A 26,823-nucleotide genomic window follows, 5' to 3' on the forward strand; every position below is an offset into this window, starting at 1 on the left:
AACAAACACATCAAAAGTAAACATAACATTGTAATAGTTGCCAAAAACAAAAGAGAGAAAAATGCAATTAATAAGCAGACAATATTTAGAAAAGTACAGATATTTAGACTGGAAAATGAAATTATCTGAAAATAACCACACGTGCAGACGATATTTACAAAAGTAAAAATATTCAAACCTGAAAAGGAAAATATATGAGTTATTCCTTCAATAAATGCCATAAGTTTGTTTATATCTTTATTATTTTACGAGTTATTAAACATCAAAATGGGTCCGGGACTTTATAAACACCCTGTATTATAAATACAATATTTCACTAGTTTTAGAGTAATATTCATCGCCAAAGCAGCTGAAAAAGTAAACCGAACTGATGAAATCCCAATAAGAAGCCTTTTAGCCTAATGACTTCCAAAATAACTGGAGCGAGTAGTGCTCGTTTCGTGGTTGGGTATTGTGCAGGGGCAGAAAGAAAGAGCCACAAATTACTTGGCCATAATTATTTATGCCCCAGTTGCATTTTCAATATATAAATCCAAAGATGATAGCATTTACTTTAAATAACAGTTGTATAATTTTGTGTCTATTTTTTCGATGCATTTATTTCACTTCCATGATGATTTTTCTATTTTAATTTTTCAGTTGGACATGGAAAGGGATGGGAGTATTGAGTTTGTAAATGTAAACGAATTACTTTCCGGAACTGATCTATTGATAGAAGCTGTAAGGCAATCCATTTTAGCACTTAAAGGAGCGTGTGATGAATGTAAATTCCATCAAATGACATATCAGTTGATTGATATGAAAAATTATTGATTTAAATATAACTATATGATTAATTCGTGGCTTTTAAAGGAAAAAAACTATTGATTAAGACTATCAATAAATATTTAGTGCAAAATTTTTTTTATAGTCTTCAGATTGCTTGCTGTAATCCCAAACTATTAATTTACTTTTGAAACTTTTCTTTTTCATTCCAAAATTGCTGCTCAAGTTTATGGTTTTCATGTTCTACTACAGAAATATCTTGTTCTTTTTACTTTCTCTTATATATAGCATATTGAAAGTATTGTAATCGTCAAAAATTCGAACTCGATATTTTGACGAATCTTCACTTTTAAACCTCCCCACGTTCAAAAAATACTTTTTTGGGAAATGTCTGACTTCGCCAAAGATATCTTGCTCAAAAAGGCTTTAAGCATGATGGATGAAATTTGGTACACAGTCTTCATATCAAATTTGTAAATTTCTATCTAATCTTGAGCTTCCATTTAGAGGAAGTCTGTCTTTCCGGCTAATCGAATATAAGTTAACATAATAATTACAAAACACGGAAGGCTAGATATATAAAAATCAATGAACATATTTAACATATATAATGCAAACACATGTCAAATTTTCGGCCAAACCCAACAAGGGATTATTCATTTGCCGGTCTGTATCTTCAGAATAATGCAACCGAGATAATTCAAAAATACAATGACGTATATATCATATTTAATATGCGATTATGTGACTACAAATGTATCAAATTTTGGTTTCAGTCGGTTGGGAACAATGTATCTAAAACCCGAATTCGGTTTTCGGATATTATTAACCGCATGCCTGGGATTAATCGCCAAATAACTCGCCAAGGATGACACGATAAATTAAGTAAAAATGCAAAATTCACGCCAAAGATTCGTATTTCGTAATTAGTATATGCCTATGACAAGCAAGGCGTTCTCCGGGATAACACCTTTTTCACAAAGTATGCGAGAAAGTATTGGGGTGACTATTCTCCTTGTCTTGGTCCTGTTGACTATCTGGCTCTTTCCAATCAACGACAGGCCATGAAAAAACACAAAAGTAGAGAAAAAAATGGATTTATTTCCAAAAGTTATGTACAAACATATATATTTAATTTTCGACATGACCGCAGTGTAGATTCAAGCATTTTTCTTATATCAGTGATCAAATCTCGGATCCCCTCCTCGAAGAATGTTACCACTAGTGATATCAAAGGATGTCTTAACATTCATTTGAAACTCCTCATTAGTCTAGTAGTTCTTTCAGCTTTTTTTAAGGAAAGAATATGTGGAGGAATGCTTAATATACTATTCAAAGTCTCCGTTATGACATGCTGGTCCGCCAGCTCGTTGTCTAGAACTCCAGTATCTTCAGTTTCTTTCGAACCACTTGATCGACTCGTTAACCTAGATCCTCTTTCACAATACACTTGTGTCCTTCCATTCAACACCTCTTAATCAAAAACACGGCTCAAAGCCGAATGAGTATCATCCTTTCCCTGAATTTCTCACCCATGTTCCCAGATTTTCGAAAAGTAACAGTGTTTGTTCATAACTTTTAGTAATAAATTTATTTGGTACTTTACTTTTGTCTTTTATACTTGCTTCCTAGGATGTTGATAAAAAAGAGAAAGAAACGACCCTCGTATTAATTAATCTTCGAGTCGGGATTAACCTCACTCAATCTATCTTATATAGCCATGATCCCATTAAGTATATGAGTCCTTCTGGCATAAGAAAGCATAAATCACTTTTAGCACAAGATATGGCACGATATCTCCACGATATTTCTCGATATTCTGACTTCGTACAATATCAAAAATTTTACCTGACTAATTCTCAAGCTATGGACCTTGCTGAGGAACTGGTTGTTTTTTCAAACTCTAAATAGGCCTTAGAGGCCATCGGAAACGGATACACAAGCATCACCTCTACTATAAATGACTTACTCGATCAACTAGCTAACTGCATTGCAAGAGGAAATCTTATGTGTTGTAGTGGATACCAGCACATGTAAACATCGAGGGTAATGAGTATCCAACCTAGTTCCACCATCACACTTGCAGATCCGAAAGCTACGGCCAGATATAGACTCATAAATCAGCCCTCTAGGAAGCCTTTAACCACTGACTTTGATTTCCCTAGAAATGTAATAACTACATTGGCTAGATTAACTACAAACCACTATAAGGGAATGAAGATTCTTCCTAATGGGACAAGAACCTCTATTTACTGCAAAAACTGCCCGGAAACTCAGCTCACATCGAGACATATCTTCGAGTGCCCATCTATTACCGCAGATATCCTAAAGCTTGGCTGATTACCGCTGATGGATCCACTTCGGGAGATCCTTTACAGTCCTAAAGCACCAAAACTGGCGACAATGGTCCTTCGGACTTTTGACAATATCTGAGATTTTCCTTCCTCACTTTGCATTTCCATGGACACGACAACAGCAACATATCAGCTGGGAAACTGTGTGTTTTTTAATTTTCTTAATTATTTTTAAAAATACAGGCTGCTCGGTAGTCTTTTTTAAAGTTTTTCCCTTTAAAATACAAAACGGCATCTCGTAAACAGGAAAGTAACATCTACCTATCGCAAAGTTAACTATTCAAAATTTATTAAGACAGTTAAAATGTCCCTGTCGACGAAATTTGGAAAATCGCAATCGACGAATCAAAAAATGAAAAGAATCGGCCAAAAAGTGCACTCGAAAATGCACGATATACCAGAATAAAAAAAAGCAGGAAGAAGTTTCATGTTCTGGCGAAGATATTACCGATTTGAAATATGAACTTCCAGTGACTTATATAAGGTTCGTTCAAAAAGTGTGAAATGTATATCTCCCATCCCTCCCTCCCTCGAGTGCCTTTTATAGATTTTTTTCCATTATATTTGTTTACTTTCTTCGTTGCTTAAATTTTAGTTTGTTGTTGTTTAATTCAGAAAAATGCATGATAATATCAGAGTAAAATTTTCAGTTAAGGAAGTTGTCAAGTTAAGTTGTCAAGTGAAGGAAAATTCATAATTTTAATAGCTAATATCTCCGCCAATTTTACAAATAACCTTATGAAATTTTTTTCTTTGTTTTATTTCAATATAGGTTCTTTTTTCTAATCGAACGTTTTGACGGATCTCTTTATTTATGTTTGCAATTCCTTATTTCACCGCTAGAGGCACTGTAACGCATCAATAAATTTAACATAATACTTTAGTATAGTACACTGGATATACGAGACGCCGTATATGTTAAAAAGATTCTTTAAAATGATTTTTATAGATCACTATGTAAAAACACTTATTTTATTAGCGCTTTTTATCAATATTAATAATTTTATCTATGATATTTAAATGTTTAAAGAAGAAAGAATTAATGATTTAAAAAAATCAACTTGAAAGCCTTATCAAACATCATAACTAGATTCATTAATAGCATTCTGACAATAAAACCATACATATTGATAATTTCTTTTTAGCAGTCCCGCCTCTTTGAAATTCTGTTATTGTTCCACCTGGCGTAAAGTAATCATTGAATTAGACATCATACTCTATGACTATGAATTCGATGTAGCTAGCGGAAGTGATGAACGTGGAATAGCATGTCAAATACCATCATCGATTCGAAAAAAATATTAGAACTATGTAGCACTTAGTATAATGAATGAAATCATCGGAAATTCGAAATTTTTTATTTTCGTCGACGTTCTTGTTTTTTCGTTATTTCTTTCTTTCTGAATCACCACAGCGTAAACCTTTCGTTAGATTAAATCAATATTTTATCGTCTTCTCTGGTCAACCATGCACAACACATGCCATCCCATGTGACGATATCAAAATCTTTAATATCTACTAAAAAAGAAAGTTTACCCGTACGATGTTTTTAAGATGAGGTGCAAGCCTATGTTAAATGGGAAGATTGTTTTATTAAATGCGTTACACAAAATGAGAAATTTTACCCGGTGGGTTCTCCCCTCGATTTATCCTTTACGTAGGTGTAGGGATTGCAATACCGGACCAAAATTTCAATACCGGTATTCGGTATTTTTCAGATCTTAATACCGGGATACCGGTTTTAATACCGGTATTAGAAATTTTAGAAAAATAAAGAAAACACAGGTGTTTCTTTGTTTTATTTTCCAGTATCATTAGAGAGTGTAAATGTTACAAAAAATAATTTGTAACTTATAAAATATAACAGTATATAAAGAGTCGCAAAAAAGTAAAGGAACATCTTATTTATTTAAATCATAAAAAAAAGTGTAAATATCACTATTCAGTCTGTGGTAGTATTAAAATTTTTTGAAATTTGATAATAAAAAACATAATGCATCAATTGTACTATCATTAAGCTTGAAAAGTAATTTTGTGCAAAAATGACCAGCTGTCGAAAACACTCTTTCGGCATCTACGCTAGTTGGTGGTACTGTTAGGAATGAGCGATATACTTTTTCCAAGTATTTACCTCTAAATCCCTCATCTTTAAATAAATCAATTTCTCGTCGGGTGGTTTTTGATATAGCTGATTTCTGTATTGTAGTTTGGTTTTTTTGAATTTTTTTTTATCTATCGCTAATTTTAATTTTTGTTCAAGAGAAATTCCTTTTCACTATCGACATTGATGTCATCATAATCTTCGATAAGTGAACCGTATTCTTCTGAATGTGTATAGGTTTGTGGGTAAAAAACATTTAAGAAAATTTACTATAAACTTAATCACATTTGAATTGGTTATTTTCTTTTCTTCTTTTTCATTTTCATTTTTAAAATCATTATAATTGAATAAATACCATAAGACATTTTCTATTTCGGTATGCCTTTCAACTGTGTGATTTTTCAATGTAATATATAATTCTTCAGATAGTGATGTGTGCTGTTCTTTCAGTGACTGCAACATGAAATTTATTGTTGCATTAGCTGTTAATAAATTCGAATCTCTCTGACATAATGCCTCAACAGTCAGTTTTATTGGAAGTAGAGCTGATGCAGTTCTGGATATCGAGTCGAATTCACAATCTGAAAAATTAATTTACGAGTTGAAGTCGATTATTGCTTTTTGAATTGGATTTCTCAGTTTCAAAAATCGTTCCATCATTAGGAGTAAACTGTTTCAACGTGTTTTAGAATTTAATATTATCATATATTCTGTTTTATTTTAAGTTAGTATATATTTTAGTAATATGTCATTTTTTATAGGGGAACGTTTAAATATCTTAACAATTTTTTGAACTTTATAAACTATAGGAAGCAATTCGTGATTGGTTAATATTTTATCATCATTAGAAATATCTTCCTCAGCAATGAGATTGTCATTATTTTCATTGTCAATATCACTCACTCTCACTCTTACTCTCTTCAAAGATGGAATCCGAAATTTCTATATCCACAGTATTTGGATTCTTCTGTTCTTTATTTTTTTGGTATAATACATCTATTACTCCTAATTGAATTCCATCAGCATAACACAATTGCTGATTTGCACCAATCAACTTTCTAACTTTGTTCATAACTGTTGCTCCATCAGTCGTTATGGATACAATATTTTCTTTCAGGGATAATCCATGTTTCGCTAATTTAGATTTAAGCAATTAATTAAGCCATTAATTTCGTTCATTAGGGAGATATAAAAGCAAAAACGTATACTATTTTGCTATGTTGGCGATTCCTGAATATTTAGTGGAGACAATTTTAAAAATTTCTAGTAAATACCGAAAAACCGGTATTTAAACTTGTGAATACCGGTATTACAAAATCGTACAAATAGCTCAAAATACCGGTATTCGGTATCCCGGTATTGCAATCCCTACTTAGGTGCTTTAAAACTTTCTATCTTTCGTTCCAATCTCTAAACAAATATAAGGAATGGTGTAGCACAAGGAGGGAGACGGCAAACCCTTGAAGGTCATAGAAGTCTTGAAAAGCAAATACCCTCTCCTCCACTCACTTTTTCCCCCTTTTTTCAAATAAATATTTCCAAGAACTTTTAGAAGCACAGAACTTTCATTAACAAGGAATTCTTAGGACTTTTAGGAATATTATAGAACTTTTTTCAAACAGGAATCAATTTAATTCATTAGATTTCGTTACTTTTCTATAAAAACATTGGGAACCTATTTCATTTCATTTCATTATTACGTATTCATAAAATGCTTGTAAATAATTAGGCTTCGTAAACTGCATAAGGGTCTACAGGACCTTTAACAGCTGAAACAATCCTCGAAATTTAGTCAAATGCGTCTCTCTCTAGCGGAAGAAAATATTCCTAAATTTAATAAAATTTTTTATCATAGTTTTATAAGCAATTTAACCTTATAATTATGAATTTTTAAGTCAGTGAAATAATTTTTATTAATTAAAATATATGAAAAAAATGTTTCGTATAAATTGTCGTAAATAGAATTAGCTTACGCGCAAAGTTTTCAGAAAATAAGTAACTTATATTAATAAACATACAGCAATTTAATCCCAAAGAGCATAACTTGATAATCATGCAAAGTTATAAATATTTTTATAAGTTTACTAGTTATTTTACTTTTAATATTAAAACATGATAACGCTTAAAAAATTTTTTTAGTATATTAACAAGGCACTGGAATATATATGTAATAGCGATTCGAATTTGCACGACTTTTTTTTTATTATATGTGCACAAACATACCTGGAAAATTTTATATTGATACGATGAACCATTTTTGTTCAATTCTTCGTGCAAGCTTTGAAAGTGTAGTATTGAGAAAAATGATTTCAAAATAAACATTTCTGATTGAACAGTGAACTTCACGTTTGTGACCATGTCTTTTAATCTAATTAACGTACACACATGTACAATACCAAAACAGGTTCAGAAGGGTTTCTTCTATTAAATGAGATTATGAAAAATTTGGAAAATTAAAGATTCAAAAGTCCTATAACCCGTTAAGCAAAAATAAATAAATAGAGAATGCTTTTAATTCACTCAATGAATCTGTTTAAATAATTTATTTACCACCAAGATGCAGATACAAATATGCTGATTCAGCTATCAATGCCACACAAATAAACAAAACAGTTTCAAGTGACTAAGACGAAAGCTGAAATAATTTCCGCTTATATCCAGTATGCCTCCAGTATCGCTTAAACCCAGTAACACAATATGATATGTTCTCCATTGTAAGAGCCACTTTAGAAATAAAATTAACTCTTAACCGTCCTGAAAACAGCTGTATTGTCCAAGAATTTAAAATCTTTTTAATCTAGTCCGCAAATAATATTCAAATTTATCAACTTATTATACTACCGTTTCGGATAATTCAGCTGGTGAATAAAGTACGCTATAGTCATGATTATGGCAAATACAGAAAGCTACAGTGGACGCAGCTGAATGTTATCGTAGTCAATGTTATCATTAACTTTATGTTATCAAAGTCTCTGAGTTTCGCACCGACGCATTCAAATGAAAGTAAAAATATTCGTTTAGTGAGATCACTACATCATTAAATGTTATGAGATTTGAAGTAGTGAATTGACTGAAGCTTCATTTTCAACTTCAGTCAGAATGAAGCTTGCAAGCTATCCAGTATTAATAACTGAAGTTCATGGAATTTCCTACTTTTAAGGAAACGAGATGGGATTTACATTCCTTTAGCTGGATTAGAGTGGTCTGGATTGGTGTTCACAGGCATCAAGTCTGGTCTGAAATTTGTTAAATGTCCATAAATCACCGTTTGTTAAACATATTTGAGTTTTAAATGCAAAATTAGAAATTTTAACAAATACGAAAGTTTACCTAAAATAAGTCAATGCAGCACTGTGGTTTAGTTGAAAATTTCGTAGCCCCTTAATTGTAAAATTTTGAAAAAATTTTTTTGTGTGTGTTTTTGTGTAACTAGGACCAAACAATAAATGATGAATCCGACAGGGACGAATGTTTTGAATAAAACCCTTCAACGAACGCTGAAAACAAATCAAACGCACTTGATATTTGAAAAGATGGCATGCAGAGTCGTTCGACAAATTAAAAAAAACGATACACGTACAAACAATATATAAAGGGAATAGCTGTCAATAAACAAAAATCAATGAGCTTTTAAAAATTATTTTTGAGATAAATTATAGACGTTCTGAGGTAAGAGTTTTTTCTTTTCCCTTGATGTCATAAAAATATAGTTGATTTTACTCAATTAGGTTATTGTTATCATTGTAGTATTATTATCAAATCTCTTAAGCCTGGGTATGATTACATTAAGTGGCAGCTATTATATATCCTACGGGATGAGGTACCTCGTAGCATCCTTTAATAGCTAATACCGGATTAAAAAAATATATTTTTCAAAAATTCCAGAAGATTGAAGCCATAAATTTTCGTGCTCAAAAAACGTTTTCGGTCTTTTGGGGTGGAAGAGAATCCGAATTTGCAATTAATTCTTTTGCTTGCTCATTGTATCAAACCAATAATTATGAGTCATGAGCAGAACTCATCCAGTTTTACTAAACGGCTCGAAAATTCAAATGAAGCAGTTTCAAATTTCTTTCACAGTATCTCTTGATCCACAGTAAGCTAAGACGATACTATGCTTGTAAAGCTTTTTCATGCATAAATTCGTACTCAAGATATTGAGTAAATGATTACTTGAAATGGCCTCAATTTTAAACGATTTCGTGTATCATCATTCTTCTGATACCTATCACATCCTCATGGATTATTTTATAGACTTCTTTAACTTCTAGAGAATACCTAGAGCTTTCTATTTCACATGTGCTCATACGGCCACGTCGAAAATTATCAAATTATTAAAAAAATAATCGAAGATGTGGAATCAATATTGTATTTAACAAGTTTAGCTTGTGTTTTCAGATCCATTTTCCTTTTATCATCACATAAACATCAGAAATCATTAGAAATATCTTCAATAGAAATAATGATACTTAATCGATTAAAATGAGTGTCGAAAGATAACCTAGCTGGTATATCTGAATGAAATTTTATATGATACATTTCGAAAGCAACCAACAACTAAAAATGTTCTCGATATATTGATGTCCTACCTTTGTCTTTGTACTAGCTTATCGAACAACTCTCGCAGTATTTGTTAAAGTTGTAAATAACAAACCAAACAGCCTTTATCTACAGAAACAGGCAAACAATTCGGCTTTTTATTTGGAAGCTGGCAGGATCTACAATCCTTTAGTTCTAAAAAAGAAATTCAATCGATTTTTTAGAGAAAAAAATGCTATCAAAATATAAGAATGTTTGCAAACACATGCATAGTAAATATTTATATTATTCTTCTGGTGGTTTGTGTCTTAATGAAAGGAATCACGCATGAAAAATATTTACTGGAATGCGGATGGTATCTCGTTTGATATTTTTTGAGTAACTGAAATACTTTTAGAAGGCCGAAACTATCACTTTTGTACAGTTTTTTCCTGTGGAAGAAAACGAGAAAGATAAACGCATTTATAGAATTTTTGATTAGCCTTTTACTTTTGTCCTATTAGATGTATTTTCAGTTTTCTTTTTTTCTTTTCCTTTGTTGTACCATTTCGTTTTTACCCTTTAGACAGGCATTTATTTGATTTACAAAATGTTTTATATTTATAATGTATTACTATTATATTTATAACATATTATTTCAGTCAGGAAGATTTTAAACAGAATTTATTTATTTCACATTATTTATTATATGTATATACTCTCACATGATATTGACATAACTTAAGAAAATAGGTACTAAAAACCTGTTGGGATGGTCTCTCCAAAACTTTCTTGCGATAAAGGTGCTATCCTGAAAACGTCGTGCATAGAATTGGCATACAATAGTTACGAAACATTAACATTTGGCGAGAATTTAGTATTCTAACTAAGTTGTGTCATCCTTGGCGAGTTATTTGACGATTAACCCCTGATATATTGTTAATAGTACCGAAAATCGAGTTCGTGTTCTGCAAGTGCTTTCCCAACCGATTAAAACAAAACTGTGTCACAAAACTACACTTGTAGTCACAAAATCACATTCCCAATTTGATATATTTAAGTCAGTGCGTTTTTGAGTTATCTAGTTTATATGTTTCTGAAGATACAGATCGACACAGAGGAACAACCCTTTGTTAGATTTGGCTCAATAGTTGATGTGTGTATACATTGAAGATATTTAGTCTGTGTACCTAATTTTCTCTATCTAAACATCTTCGTTTTATAGTTATCGTGTTATTCGAAGAGCTTATACTTATATTCGAAGAGCTGGACCAGACATTCTTCTAAACAAATTTAATTTAATCAAAATTTGATAGAAATCTACAAATTCACAATAAAGGCTGTATACAAATTTTATCCATCTAGCTCAAAGAGCTTTTGAATTATTTTTACTACAGTCAGACTGACGGACATTTTCGAAAAATGTGTTTTACGTACTCAGGAAAGTTTTGAAATATGGAGATTTTCCGAAATCTCGAGTTCGATTATTTTTGAAGATTACTATACTTTCTCCTACTACGTATACGAAAAGTAAAACTTCAAATAAATGCATCACGTTGGGAAATGCCAAATGTTTCCAAAATGTTCATTCGAAGCATTTATATTTGTTGTTCATATAATTTAATTTTGTAATTTGGTTCGTGCATTTTCCGTGATTGTTACGAAATTTGATTTTGCTAATAATATTGTATTCATTTTCCTCTGTTTTCGTTACAAAAAATGAAACGATTAAATTCGTCGAAGTCAGTTGAAAATGCAGTGGTAGTATATAAAGTTTGCTTTTTCCCTTGGATACATTATCTTCAGTGGCATATAGACATGGTATATATTGTGGTATATTCAGTGAGATATATACTTAAAAGTGAGATTCGAAATATCTTTTCTGGTATATGAATCAAAAAGTTTCACCTGGAATTTCATGTGAAATATTGCTAACAAAAATTAGTATTTTTATAAAATAGAATCTTAACCATTTAAATGGTTCAATTTTTCTATCTGATTAGACGACATCTTACATTTTGGGAATTACTAAATTACTAATTCAATTGAGAATATATGAAGTACTTGGGTTTTATTTTGAATTATTTAATTTCAGTTAATAGGTTTGAAAAAGATTAAGTTTGATAATTCGATGCTATTTGAAGCATATGCAGATGATTAACAATTTAAATAACTACATTTAAAATAGAAAATTTTCACGAGAACTATTTATTAACGAAGACAGATTCTTTAGGAAGATGAATTAGTGTGTGATTAGCAAAATCAATGAATGGAAACTCTCTGGAAAATCAATGAATTTTAAATCGTCTCATGCACGCAAATATGCAAAAACATATTTTCATAAAAATCAGGACAAAGAAATAACGAGTGATTAACATAAAATTTGAAACATTCTATATAACTTATTATTGAAATCTTCCAAATGATGCACATTACTTGAAAACCAGTTAATGAAAAAAACTGATCATTAAATTCAAAACACATTATTTCATCATTAAATATTTCCGTTATATTTTTGCATTATGAGGTCACTAAACATATTAATAATAGTGCGGAAGCTATTTATTTCGAAATAAAGATAAAAAAATCATCCATTAAATCTCTATTATTAAAAAAATCTATTGTTTGACATTTACCTAAGATATCATTCTCAAATGTTGCATTAATTTTTTTCTTTCCATCTAAACAGACCAAACGACATGAATTCACGCAATAAATGCATTTTACGACTGCAGTCGTCTCGAAATACAGATTCCAAAAAATTAACTTTTTACATCATTATATTTATCTAACTGAACTGCTGGACACCATCAAAATATATATCTCAAATTAAATTGACAGTCACCATATGGTGGTAACCAAGGCCAATGTGCTTCGTTAGATTTTTAGTCCAATCGATATCGAGCTCTGTAATAAACTGTGGCGGGAAAAGAAATTGCGTCGATTAATTTTTATGCTACGTGCATTTTGAACTATTTTTTTAGTATTCTTCATAATGATGGAAATGTGCGAAAATAGTTTGTCAATGAAAGTGTAAGGCCAGAAATGTACAAAAAAAGGTAATTGTGAATTATTTAAGCGTTACACATTTGGAGCTGGATTTCCGCGACATTCATGTTTTTTAATGTCAACAAATAAGGTCATCACAGACTTCCTAATTTACGAATCAATTTGGTTCTCGATAAATTGAATTGTTCCTCAAATAAAATGTACTGTGACAATCTGTGTTGTCACAAAAAATTTGGTAATTTTGCTATGAAATGTGTCTTAAAAGTGGGAAAAGGATGCGTGATTTTATATAATAAGATACTACACAGTCAACTAATAAACTAATGTACACTGTTACATTGCCAATTGACTTTGAAATCACGTTAATTAATTTCGTTGTATTTAAATAAATTCAATTTTCATGTGTTATTTTGATATACGCTATGACTTAAAGGGCTTGTAAGACTGCGCGCATTTCTGAGAACCAAATGTTATTAATATGGGTGCGATATTTTCAGAACATATTTCGTGTCTTGCAAGATCATTAAGATATTTCACATTTTTATTTCAATTTCTTTATAGCCGCCTTTTAAGACCTGCAAGTTAGCAGGGAATTTGTGTTGCGTTCAATTTCAATTCAATCTGTAATGCACAAATTGTGGCAAAAATTGAAATCGTGTTATATTGATAGCCTAATACCAATTCTGTTTATTTTGTTTATAAATAATCTTAACAGAGTCAAGACCCATGACTACATAACGCTATTAAAAATGCCTCATTTATCTGTCTTCTTTCTTATTCCTTATGTAGACTACACAAATATAAAACATTTTTTTTATCCTTTACTGTCAATTTAAGAGAGAAATTAAGTCATTGCATATTAAATGAAAGATTGGAAACCATTAGAATTCCAGTGCAACAATAAAATGTACAATTGTACGAAAATATATTAAAAATTTTTCAAATTGTACAACACATTAATGTCATTAAAAAGGCATTTTGTCCAAGTTTAAAATAATTTAAATATAATTTTTGTGCAATATTTTTGGAAGTTATATCATGTAAAGACTACAAAAAGTCATTTAATTTTTAATTAAAATGTTTAAAGAAATTCCTGTGAGGTACACATTTTTATCCTCTAAAGTATGTTTACGTAAAATTTGACAGCAATAGGTCAAGTCAAATGGTCTACTCTGTAGAGTAACAATATACACATATCCTTCTTTATTAATAGTAGAGATTTATTCTTCCAGTGTTATTTTTATGCGCCTTCAATTAGTTTTGTATAACAAAGTTAAGTAACAAATATTGACTTGAGACAAAGAAATATTTATTAATTTAAAAGTTTTGACACAGACAATTTCCTATAGATAACTTTTTGGAATTGCAGCATTTTGGATATTACAGCGCCATATTTAAAAAATTTCTTCCCAAAAAATTTGATTTTAAATGTTGTAAATATATGCCATTTGTAAATTTCGTCAAAACAATTGCTCCATTTTCAAATCGCTGCAATTTTCTTATAACGATAGGAAAATAAAATTTGAGCCAAGAGCAGGAAAAAAAAAGTTTGAAATTTGGTCTGAATGCATAACTGTCCTATATGGTTTATCGTGGAATATCATAATCCACTTCAAGGATGTATGATGGGCCGTGGTGGCCTGATGATAAGGTCTCGGCTTGTGAGCCGTAGGATTTCAGGTTCGAGACCCGATTCCACCGAAGAATCGTCGTGTAAGGGGGTCTGTTGCTTGTTAAATCCGTCATGCCAAACGTCCTCCCGCTGGTGTGGTGTGGAGAGGGGGGTGCCAGCTTAGGTATCATTCTCGTCATCTGACCACGGTTCAAAATGACGAGGTCCATCCCAAAATAGCCCTAGTGTTGCTTTACAATGGGACGTTAATATAAGTAAACCTAACTGAGCTCAAGGATGTATGAAACAGTGTCATTTCCTTATGAAGTAGTTTGTAGCCATTGATAAGAATTTGAAAGCGAAATATTCTGATAACTGCATACATCAATTTAAATTTTTTGAAATTAATTTCATTAGGATGTATGAAACAGTTTCGTACGTCTTCATTTTTATTATGATGTATGAAACAGTTTCGTATGTCTTCATTTTTATTATGATGTATGAAATTACTTCTTTGCGTCTTCTTTTTCAATTCCTACTATTAGTTCACACTTTCCCTATATATATTTATATATCTTGTTCAAATTTTCAATCGTTAATAAAATACTTTTTATTCATCCATTCAAGTTCAAATACATTTTTTTTAAACTTGTAGTGGATGGCACTTATTGTTAATACAATTTTTTCAAATCTTAATTCATTAATTATTAAATTTAATTAATTTTTAATACTTTAAATAGAGTGTTAGCAGTTTGTAATGAAAATTGAAATCACTAGGCAGTAGCTCAATCGGTAAAATGCAAGGATTTCAATATTTTTCACGTGAAGGTGAAGAAGGCGAGTTCAATCCTTGCAAAAGTAGGAATTGACTTAATTTTTTTTATATTACTTATTATGATGTATGAAATTACTTCTTTCCGTCTTCATCTCATTAGGAGGCATGAAATTTCATTAGGATGTATGAAATAGATGCTTGTGTCTTCATTACAGTAGGATGTATGAAATAGCTAGCGTCCTCATTTCGTTAGGATGTGTACTAGATTATGTCTTATCTCCTTTGCACACTATAATGAAAGTATACACATGGGGAATTGTTTACAGGATAGCGAAATGGACAACTCCATGTTTGATGCACATGTGACAGAGATAAGTCACTTAGGGCAATTACTGCATAACGAAACAAGACTATTATGATCAAATCATTTTATATTCTGTTCTAGTTTTATCTTTCTATAAGTATACACAAAAAAATTCTATATATTGGTAATCGGCGTGATTTTTTTGAGTAACTATATTACAAAGCTATTCATAACATTCTTTTAATAATTAATGTATTTTATCTATAGGTCTTTTCATTTTGAATAATCTTCTTATAATCAATGATATTTAAGTTAGTAAATTTCATTTTCATATTTAAACACCTATGAAATATAACAAATATGCTGCACTTTATTTATAAATACATTGAAATAAGGTTATTTTGATAAATTTGGAGTAATTTCCTCAGCCTATACGGAATTTAATAATAAAGAATATAAATATAGAACACATAAGCTATGCTCATTAAAATAAAACTAATATTTAATATGAAGCTTTAAAAAATACTGAGCGCTTAGCGATTGATAAGTATTTAACTCTTTGTATTCTGAGAAACAATTCGATGCATAATTATTAACTAAATACAAGGATTTTTTATTGCTCAGAAAAATAAATGTATGTAATGATTTTAAGTTGATTTTCGCCGAGAAATTGATATACATCTTCTTATCACTCTATATGTATTTGTAATAATTACATTTAAAGAACACCCAAGAGGAGATATTCGAGTGGAAAGAGTTAAGTATCAAACGAATTTTAAAAAAAATATATAATGAAAATTTTCAATTTTTTGACCGTTAAGGCAAATTAGATCTTTTTCATAATAAGATTCTTGTTATGGTAATACTAATGAGGTGTCCAAAAAAGAGACAATTCTTGAAATTTCCCAATCATATAATACTCGTCTAACACTTAATTATCCGTTTTGCGATGGCATGACATATTTTTTTCTAGCAGGATGCATAACTGAATTGGCATCATTTTAGCCTGAATTGACTTCATTATTTTAAGCTGATAGTCACATTGCAATATAAGATATTGCGATAATTATTATGATATATCTAAATCATAATTAAAAAACATAACGAGAACTAAATTCTGAAATTAATGAATTTTATAATTTTAAATAATAAATTAAGTATAGGCTAAAATTCATTAGTTTTAATTTACCCAGCTACTTTAAGTCTATAATCATCAAATAATTCAGTTCTTTCATAAAAACAAATCAAGATTTTTCAAGTTAAAGAAATACTTTATTTTAAAAACATGTAAATTCTCGCAGTTTCAAAAATCAGTTAAAAAATGAAAGAAAATTGCTCTAATAACACCATTTTACTATCATAATTACAAACTAATCTACAAAAATGCTTGGTAAAAAAACGGCACCTGTCATATTTTTATTAATAAACGAAGGACCATAAAAAAATCTCTCTGCGGCAGAAAAAAAGTGATATAAATTGCCTACAATCAGCAGATTTGACGCAAGTATGTAATTGGCATGAATTTTGTAATTCTTCTCATTTATCTCGCGTAGCATATCTATAGCGAAAATTCTTCATATTGGTTATTTAATCACATTTGGTTAATGATAGGAACCATAAATAAACTATTGTTCTTTTGTCCGATTGAGATTGATTTAATTTCTTCTTTAGGAATATATTTATCATCAGCTGAAATGTTTCCTTGCAATTTATATAAGAATGTTTTTTTTTTTTTACTGAATTATTAGCAGAAATTACTTTTTACTAGTTCAGAAAAAGGTAATAATAATCCTCTTAAAAATCTTCATATTTGCTGAATCAGCCCAAATTTTGTAAAAATTAATAAAATATTAAATAATAACTTTAAAAAATTTGACTAAAAAATATTATCGATTACATAAATTTTTTTTATGTAAACATTGCGTTTTATTCGCTTTGTGATTGGTAAATTGCGAGCCATGTGACCCATGATATTATGAGGTTTGTTTTGCTAGTATTGTTGAAATATTTAATGAAAATTATTATTACATCATAGTTAGTATTTATATTGTACTTGACGGTGAAACGGTGACAAAAAAGAAAAAGTAAAGTTTTAGTTAACATTAAATTAAGTGAAAACAAGTTTAAAACAATATTATTTGTTAATTCTACTATTAGACACACTGTTTGTGGCAACATTCATGAATAACTATCCGGTTTGTTACCACTTTAGAGTAACGGAATGTTTTCATCTCTGGCTAACAATTGTCTGAATGTATAAACAACACCTGTGTTAACCCTGCATTATTTTTTCAAATATTAATGAAGTTTCCAGAGATATCGGATGAAGAAAAAAATCGAAGAATGACCGAGCGAAAATCTGTCAATTTGAAAAGAAAAGTCAATTGTGAAGCTGCTAATAAAAAGCGAAAAAATGGATTTAATGGATTAAATCAACTAGTCACAATACATAAAAAATAAAATTATTATCTTTATTCTAGTAGTTTTCCTAAGAGTTTTTAGAAACTTGAAAAAAAATGCTTAAATATTAATTTTTAATCGAGAAATTCTAATTACAGTGCATTTTTGAGTTTCAGCTCATATGACTAATGTGACTTCATATTTCATCTGAGTTTCAGCTCTTATGACTATTATGACTTCATATATTACATATTATTTATTTAAACTTTTTTTTACAGTTAAATTATTTTCTATTCAGCTCACACTTGAGCAAATAATATATTATATTCTTTACTAGATGATATTGTAAGGAAACTTGTTCTACCTTAGCGCGGACTGATTGGATCATTGGTAGAATGCTATGAACTGGAAGCGTCAGTTCGCAAGTTCGTTTCTGACTGCAAGCAAGTTGCCTAAAAATTGTTTTGTTATTGATTTATTTTCTGTTATTTCTCGTTTGTTCTAGAAGGTTCTTATAATTTGTTTCTAAACCTAAAATATCCGAGTCATTTCGTCTTGCGAATAAAAAAAAAAAAAAATGTAAGGTTTAATTCCTCGAATCAAGTCTCGAGTTTATCTACGCTAATTTCATCTACGCGATAATATTATTTGAAGCAAAAACATATTGCGTGATTTATTTATTAACTATTATAATTATATTACTATTCTGGTAATTATTATAATTTAGTAAATAAAAAAGTTTATTATCTATATACTCTCTTACTCAATGTGCATCTTATCTATATACTCAAATGTGTATTTTATCAGACTTTTCACTTTTAGAATATTAAATTTTTTTCACGGAAATAATTTTCTTTTTACTGTATGAAGAGCTAAAAAAAAAGAATGTATTCTTAATAATTACAAAGGTATTTATTTATCTTAAAAATTTCGAGTTTAGGAATTTTAAAAAAATAAAGATACTTAATATTCTTGTTTTTTATACTAATTTATCATAAGAGAATTAAAAATATTTTCGCAAACATAGCCACAGATGTTTTTGCTTTTCGAGTGGAAAACTGAAATTGAAAAGAAAATACCAATTTTTTCATAGAATTAGTTTTTTTTTATATTGAATCATTTATTTTTTTATATTGAATCATTTATTTTTTTTATATTGAATCATTTATTTTTTTATATAAAACTGTAAATGCAAACAAGCAGGCACAGAACACGTTGTAAAATCTTCGGTTATCAAAATGTTTTCTAAAAAATTTCATCAATAAAATTATCTACTTCTAATTTTTATTTTTACATCTACAGTGTAAGGATATTTGAAGTATTATTTGACAATTTTAGTTTAGTTCTACAAATGATATTGGAACATTATTTTTCGAAATAAAAAAATGGTAATTTAGTTCTGAATTTGATAAACTAATTTATCTGCGTCATTTTATTATTTATAACGTTTTCAAAAGTTCTAAAGAAGAAAATGACGCTGCAAAATTAACTTAATTGGGTTATTAATCCATTTTTCAAAAGTTTGAGAAGCATCCTTATTTAAGTGCTATAAAGATTTCGAATTGATTTAATGAAGTATATATTATTTCACTTCATTGCCGTCTGAAATTGTACAGGTGTTGGAATCGGATGGCTTAAACGAAAGTTAGCTACATTTTTTCTCTCTTTTTCTTGTGTGTGTATGTAAGTATGAAGAATCAAAGACTCTAATTTGTGATTTAAAAAAACCATGTTTTATTGGAAACATTTCATTTCAGATGACAGCAAATTTAACATCTTGACTGCTGTGGGGTACTGGTGATCGGCCAGGCCCATAAGAATTGCATTATAAGAAATTCAGCGCAGCAGTCAACGTGTTATTATTCGATTCCGACGGATGTATAACTGTTTGAGTAGAATAAACAAGGAATTTAATCCTAAGAATTAAGTGGAAACATCGAACGATAGTAGTATAACAAAAGCAAGTAATTCGGGATAGCGGGCTGTCTACAACGAATAATTTGAAATTTAATAAACATGGCATTATGTCACAAAAATTTTGATAGAAAGTTCGTGATTTTAAAAATTTATTATTGAACATGATTATTAGGATTGATATTAATAATAGTAATAAAGATAGAACACTTGTTGAAACGTGTAAAAATAATCAATCTGACAAATCGTGAAGTTTAAATTGGTGACAGTTTTCTGCTTTCTTAAGTTATTAGAAAGTGGATATTCATATTTGTTCTAACAGAGAAGTCATTGATTATGGCTTATTGCTTGATTATCCTATTCCAAGTTCTTAAAAACTCTAATACTTGAAAGATGAAATATGTTAGTTAATAACCAAATATAAATTTATTACCAGATTAAAGTAATTAATGGTATTTTTATATTAACAAATTTAAAAGTACCATGTTTTCTGTTCCAGTAAGATTGAAAGATTCCCCTTTGATGGTTGATAAAGCAAAATAATTATGCAGGTTTAATTTAGACATGTAAAGAAAAGGTTGTGAAGATGAATGACCAAGTTAAAGCATTCAAATGTAAACAAATTTTTCAATTGAAACTGTTGAAAAATGAGGATTCAAGGCATTTTCCTACATGTAATATGAACAAATCAAATTTAGAGAAAACTGCATTTTATCTTTAATATGCGAGAAAAAAATGTTGAGCCTTGGAACTGACATAAAATAATGTTTAAAAATTTTAAATCCTTGAAGCAAATGTTTATATCGCTTTTCTACACATATTAATATTCAGTACGGAACCAAATGCAAATATATCAATATAAATGAGATCCATAACGCCACTGAAATTTGAAAGCAAAATTCAGTAAAATTGGAACGAGAGAATTTTTTCAAATATTTTCTGTCCAGCACCAGTTCTTTTGAAAATAAATATATATTTTTAATAAAATCTGGAGTTTCTTCAGGGGAGGAAAAGATTCACATAAACTTAAAATCTTACTCATCTGGTCCATGATAACCTCGAATTTGACATTCATTCATGTGATGGAGGTACTCTTATTTAAGTATGCTTTGGTGAAGTAACTTCTTAAATCGTGTTTGATTGTTGCTATTCTAAATTTTTTTCTTTTACTATACATTCAAAGAAGTTTATTTAATTTTTAAGAATAGAATGTAGATACCATTTAAAAACATAAGACATTAAGCTGTGTTAATAAAGAATTTAAAAAAAATCATAAATATATATGACGTAACCAAAAAAGTTAATTTTTTAAACACGAACACTTACAAAAAAAAACTAATTTTTCATTGCCCTGCCTCCCCGCGAGTCTGAAGGTTCTAATCTTGGTTATTTTATATTAAGTGAAAATCATATGCCTAAAAGAAATGCTTATTCGACTATATTTTGATAAAATCTCAATCAGGAACATAAAATTAATTCATTAATAATAAAAATAATTTTTCTCATAATCTAATTTCTATCTTTTGCGTCTCTGCTTAATGCACATCACTCAGGGCTCTTCGTAGCGGATGGACAAAGAAATTGTAAAATTCGCCATAAGATACACTATCTTACTTAAAGATAAAGCAAAGAATTAAAAATCTGAATTAAAAGACTAACTCTCCTTGTAATCTAACAAACAACATTATAAATTTAATTTCTCCCAAAAGATTTGCTTATTATTATCGAGAATGTTTTATTATTCCAGGTTCATTTGATTTGTTTCAAAGATAATGGATGAACTGGATTTCAAAATTTCCAATACTTAGAAAATAAAAATTTCGGTATCCATATGTGTTTAATATTCGCTATGCGAACTTAACATATTTAAATTGCAGTTTGAAATGTAGTTGTTGCAATCTGGATGTTGCACTTGCGATCTAGAACGATCAAACTGGTAAATTTTGTAATCTGAAGAATTATCTTCGATTTATAAATAGTAACTGGATATAAATGCAGTTGGTTATGCTGCTGACTGAATTTGATCATGACAATACTTAATCCTTCATTATTATATTGGTTAAGGATGAATTTTCCATCAATAGACTATGTTTTCCATCAACAGACGGAAATTTTGTCTTGTCCTGTCGATTCACTCAGTATATCAAGCCCATTTTTTTTCTTTTCGTTTTTAATTTTATGGTGACAGTGAGATTAGCAACACAAAATTATCTATCAAAATTCTTTCAAGAAAATAAGGAGTGCTGCAAGAAAAATCATATAGAGGTGTTTTTATATTCAGTGCCTTTATGGCACTTTGCAAATATTGCACTTTCATTTTATATTTGTTTCATACTGTTTAGAATATGAAACAGCTGTTCAGAATATTGGATGAAGACGAAGAACATATAAACAGCAAGACAAACTCGTTTCTTTTTCTGCAGTACACCGACCATATTTTTAATACAAAGACTTTTTAAGCATGCATATATGTTTGTATGTTCCATATCACCTCCTAAATTGGAGTTTAATACACAAAAATTGAATTAAAATAATTAATTCAATTAATTAATTAATAAGAAATTAACCAATTTTTTCTTCATTCCTTCTTTGAATAATTCTTCTATTTCTATACTTTTTAATTAATTTCCCTACATGTCTTTCAACTATGTTTTTATTAGTCTATCGCTTAAACTCAAATGAAGGCAATAAAAGTAAAGCTTTTTTTTCGAACAAATGAAATAGATGCTCTATGATAACAGCAGCACAAGGCTATGAGAGATCATGTTAGAGCATCATGGTTTGAGGAATCGGAAGATCAAACTAGGACATCGTCGGCAATAAAAGAGGGAACCTTTTCAACGTCCACCAAATTTATTTTTTAGCAATTTGTTTTCTTGAAATTTTATTAATGTCTCTGAATTCAGTAAATAATTGAATAGTTGCAGACGATTTTGAACAAAATTTGTAGCATTAATATAGCAAATATCAATTTGAAAATTGTTTGGCTAAATTGATATTTTAATTTTAATTAAAATTAGTTTCAGACTATAAAAGGGTCTTCTATATTATGATATTTTATATAAAAGTAGTTGTATAGTTACAGAAATATTATACAAGAAAAGATTTTAATATCAAGAACGCCGGGTGTATAAATTAATATTTTCCAAAAATAAGGACAGTCATTTATTTCAATTAAATAATTATATAAAAGATTATCTAAGAGCAGTTAGATGCGCTTACTGTAATCGGGAATCTACCATCATTTCATGAATTTCGAATTAACTAGCATGGTCAATGAAAAACATATAATTTATAAAGCAAAACAAAAGCTTTAATCAGGTTCACAACACTTGTTCACAAAATAATAATTGCAAAATGATGTAACATCAGATTTTTTTTTCAATGTTATTCTTTAAATTGCATCTTCCTTTGTAAAAATAACTATATTTAAAAATGAATGTTTTCAAAATAGTACGCTATCGTATAAATCGCTTCATATTGCTTCTGAAGTTGAAAACCACAGAAATATTTATTTCTTCTGTAATTCAATAACCTGTATGTACAAATTAGAAACTTTAATGTATGACTATTTTGGAATTGGAGTTTCCTCATTGTCAAAACAGCAGTGAGAATCGTAATAACAGATGTCGAACAATATGATCAAAATTCGGTCCACCAAATGTTTAAAAAATGCTTTAAACTGATTGAATTATATAATTAGTTATTTTACTTATTTAATAATCCGAATAGGAAGCATCATGATGATAAAAAAAATATAAGATTGGATATCACCGATTTTGACCAAAAATAGTTCTAATGATTAAGTTTATAAGCATAAATTGTAACTTAGATGAGTGAAAAAACTAAAATAACAGATAACATGCGATTTAAAAATCATTTGTGTTTAATTATATATATATATTGCAAAAATTGCAGTATTGAACCTTTTTCAATTAATTCCAATGAGAGATAATTCATTATAACAGTTAAAATGTAAATAATCTCATATAGGAAATTTTGATAAATAGAATATATATGTAAAATATGTAATATTACCTCATCAAATCATCATTATTAAAAAACAGAATGGAAATTAAGAATGTCAACAATAAAGAATTGCTTGTTTTCATATTTATAAAGTTTTTAAAAATACATGCAGTTTTATCACAGAAATCTTTCATGTTCACTGACATAACTTATATAAGTCATTTGAATAAATTAGAATATTTGGCATTAACAAGTTAATTCGAAAGTCATTATTCAAAACGAAATAACTCACCTATTTATATTTGTCACACACGTGTTCGGAATAGGTTCTTCAATACGATCAGCTGCAGAGCTGCTCACTTGTAATCAAAAAATGTTGCCATCGCTGAAATGTCTTTAATTGTAATAAATAACTGTGAATCACGTGGACTGAAAGTAGACTTATGATTGGCTACACTATCTACCTCTGACTGGGACATCGATTTCGTTCCACCTACCAGAGCGGAACGTAAGGTTTGTTCCTGACGTCATTTTTAAGCGCAGTTATTTCTGGAAATTTTTTTTAATAAGTTAGGATCTCAACCCTTTGATTAAGAGCGAAGGAAAAAAAAAAACAATGAAATATCTCGCAGATGATAGTTTTTTTTCAAGATAAAATTTGATTGAAAAAAGAATGTGCAGAAATTGTTAATAAAAAACTGCAAACAATATTTGAAAAATATAGGAATTCCATAAATTGAAATAAAATTGATGCATATTTCTATAAAAATATAAACATAAAACCTCCTCTACTAGGATACAAGAGAACACAGACATCATACTCAAAATTTTTATCATTTCTCGGCCATTTCTGATAATACAACAATACATTTTTCAATATGTAAAATGACAAGGATATTTTATGTCTAATTGGTAAAATTTAAGTGATTCGCAAGTAATTGAATCTAAACTAGAATAAAGTTTAAATCTTAAATGTAAATATTTTATAACGTTGTTTTAAATGTCATTTCTAAACAAACGGTATCTCCAACACATTTTTTTTTTTTTACAAAAAAAAAAAAACACCCTAAATTTGGACATTTAAATCGGTATGAAAATAATTAGCTTTGTACTTTGCAAATTGCTTTATTAACAGATACCAAGCTAAAAGAAAAATATGATCTAAAAATGAAAATATGAATAAAAGTCTTAATTCTATCTTAATACTTATTCTTAAAAAAATCCTAATTTTCATTCAAATAAATGGGCAAAATTTTATAAATTAATGAATAAATTATGATAGTTAAAATTCTTCAAGAACAAATTAGTTTATTTAGTGGTTTTCGGAAGATAACATTTGTAACATTAATTCATAAATAAATGTAATTTTCTCTAACAGGAAAATAAATAAATTCAAGATAAGTTCGATTCCATGCAATGCAAACATCGGAAGTTTTAATTTCATATCTACATAACCATATTTCTTGAAATTCCTAGTATTTATTCTTTTACGGTAGGTCAAAAATTTTGTGCTCTGTAAAATATTGCATCTAATTTGTTGTTTATTTAAACTAGTAGCTTTTTCAAGTGGTTTATAAATATTGGAATACGAAAAAAGGAATGTAAACTATCATCGGTTTGTATAGCCTACATTTATTCATAAAAGTTTTATGTCTTAATAAAAAAAAAAGTCATAACTAATAATTTTAATTCTTTCAATTTCAGTTCGATTTCGCTGCTAAACGTTTCACCTTACATAAAATAAAAATTAAATTAAAATGAATAGAATAACTCTTAATTATTTTAATATCTTAGTCATTCATATAAATATTTTAATAACATATCATGAAACGAAAAATTTCAACACATAGGAAATGAGTGAAAAATAGATTGCAGAAATTCGAATTCTATGAAATGAAAATTGTGCAAAGAAAATAATTTACAATATTTACGAAAACTCATATCTCAGAATTTTTATTGAAGTGTTTATACATAAAATAAAATGATCATGACTTTGAAACAATCAGAATTTTACAAAAGCGGAACAAAATGCATACAAAAGATAAAATACGAAACGTACATGCTCACACAAACACATTTCAATATTACAAATATTTCGTAATACAGGATAGTTACTTAATAAACTCAAAACACATAAAACTGTTTGGGAACTAAAAAAAATGAAATATAGTTAAATTGTAAGCATGGCATCACATGGATAAAACTGTGACGTCATGAAAAGCAACGAGACAATTATCAGAAATTCCAAAGCACTTCCACAGAATGTTAAGTTTATCATGAATATCAAAATGAGATGTTTATGACAAAATCGGAAGGTTTTTCAAAATCAAAGTTTTTATGATAAAATTTAAAGCCATTTTTCAAGGCGTTAAAGTTATCATGAAAATTAGAATGAAATGACAATTGCAACTTAATTGCATTTTTGAAAGATATTAAATTTACAATTTATAGCAACGTCTCTCATTGCTTTACAATCTCAGCAGTACAACCACAGCATCGATGAGAAAATTGTTTTGAGTGTTCAGGGAGACATTTAAAAAATTGTACCTGCATCTCTTTATTTAACTTATTCCAACTTTCCGACGTAAACTCTCCCGAGACTTTAAAATGCTTCACAAGTTCCACAATTGCGGCTGCTGCCAAGGGAATGCAATTTTTAGTACTGTTCACATAACAAAGAGTTGCCAGCTTGGCAACGAAAGCACAGAACTCGACGAATTCTTTCTCACAATATCCACGTTGCACAAAAACACTTGTCGCTGTCGTGATGAAATCCTTGAAATTATTCATCAAGTTGCCATATCCAATCAAACTGTTGAAAATATTCCTAATCTCGATATCGTGTTCTTCCAAAATTCTTCGAACTGTAAATCGAATCGCAATGGTGAAAGGCGACGATGACCTGAATTGTTTAAGGTTCCTATGAAAGCGTTGGCTTGTGAGGTGTTCATCCATAACAAACATCAGCAGATCATCTGCAAATTTATCTTCATCTGCGACTACGTGACACATGTTGAATTAGAGAAAAAAAAATTTTCTTGACTTTTCAATATAAACTTCTTTCTTGGATGTAAGCAATGCAACTGATTGTTCTTTGCAGTA

The 26,823-nt window shown here is 29.2% G+C and overlaps 1 long non-coding RNA gene across 1 annotated transcript in view; it reads right to left on the reverse strand.

Moving 5' to 3' along the window:
- The window catches only part of LOC129972999 (uncharacterized), a 52,294-nt gene extending 28,219 nt beyond the window's left edge, over window positions 1-24,075 (reverse strand). The window contains exon 1 of the long non-coding RNA XR_008784925.1: window positions 24,014-24,075. This is a non-coding gene — a long non-coding RNA (uncharacterized LOC129972999). The remainder of the gene's footprint in view (window positions 1-24,013) is intronic.
- Between the last annotated feature and the right edge of the window lie 2,748 nt (window positions 24,076-26,823).

This window comes from Argiope bruennichi, chromosome 6 (genome assembly GCF_947563725.1).
Source record: "Argiope bruennichi chromosome 6, qqArgBrue1.1, whole genome shotgun sequence".
NCBI classification, from domain to species: Eukaryota; Metazoa; Arthropoda; class Arachnida; order Araneae; family Araneidae; genus Argiope; species Argiope bruennichi.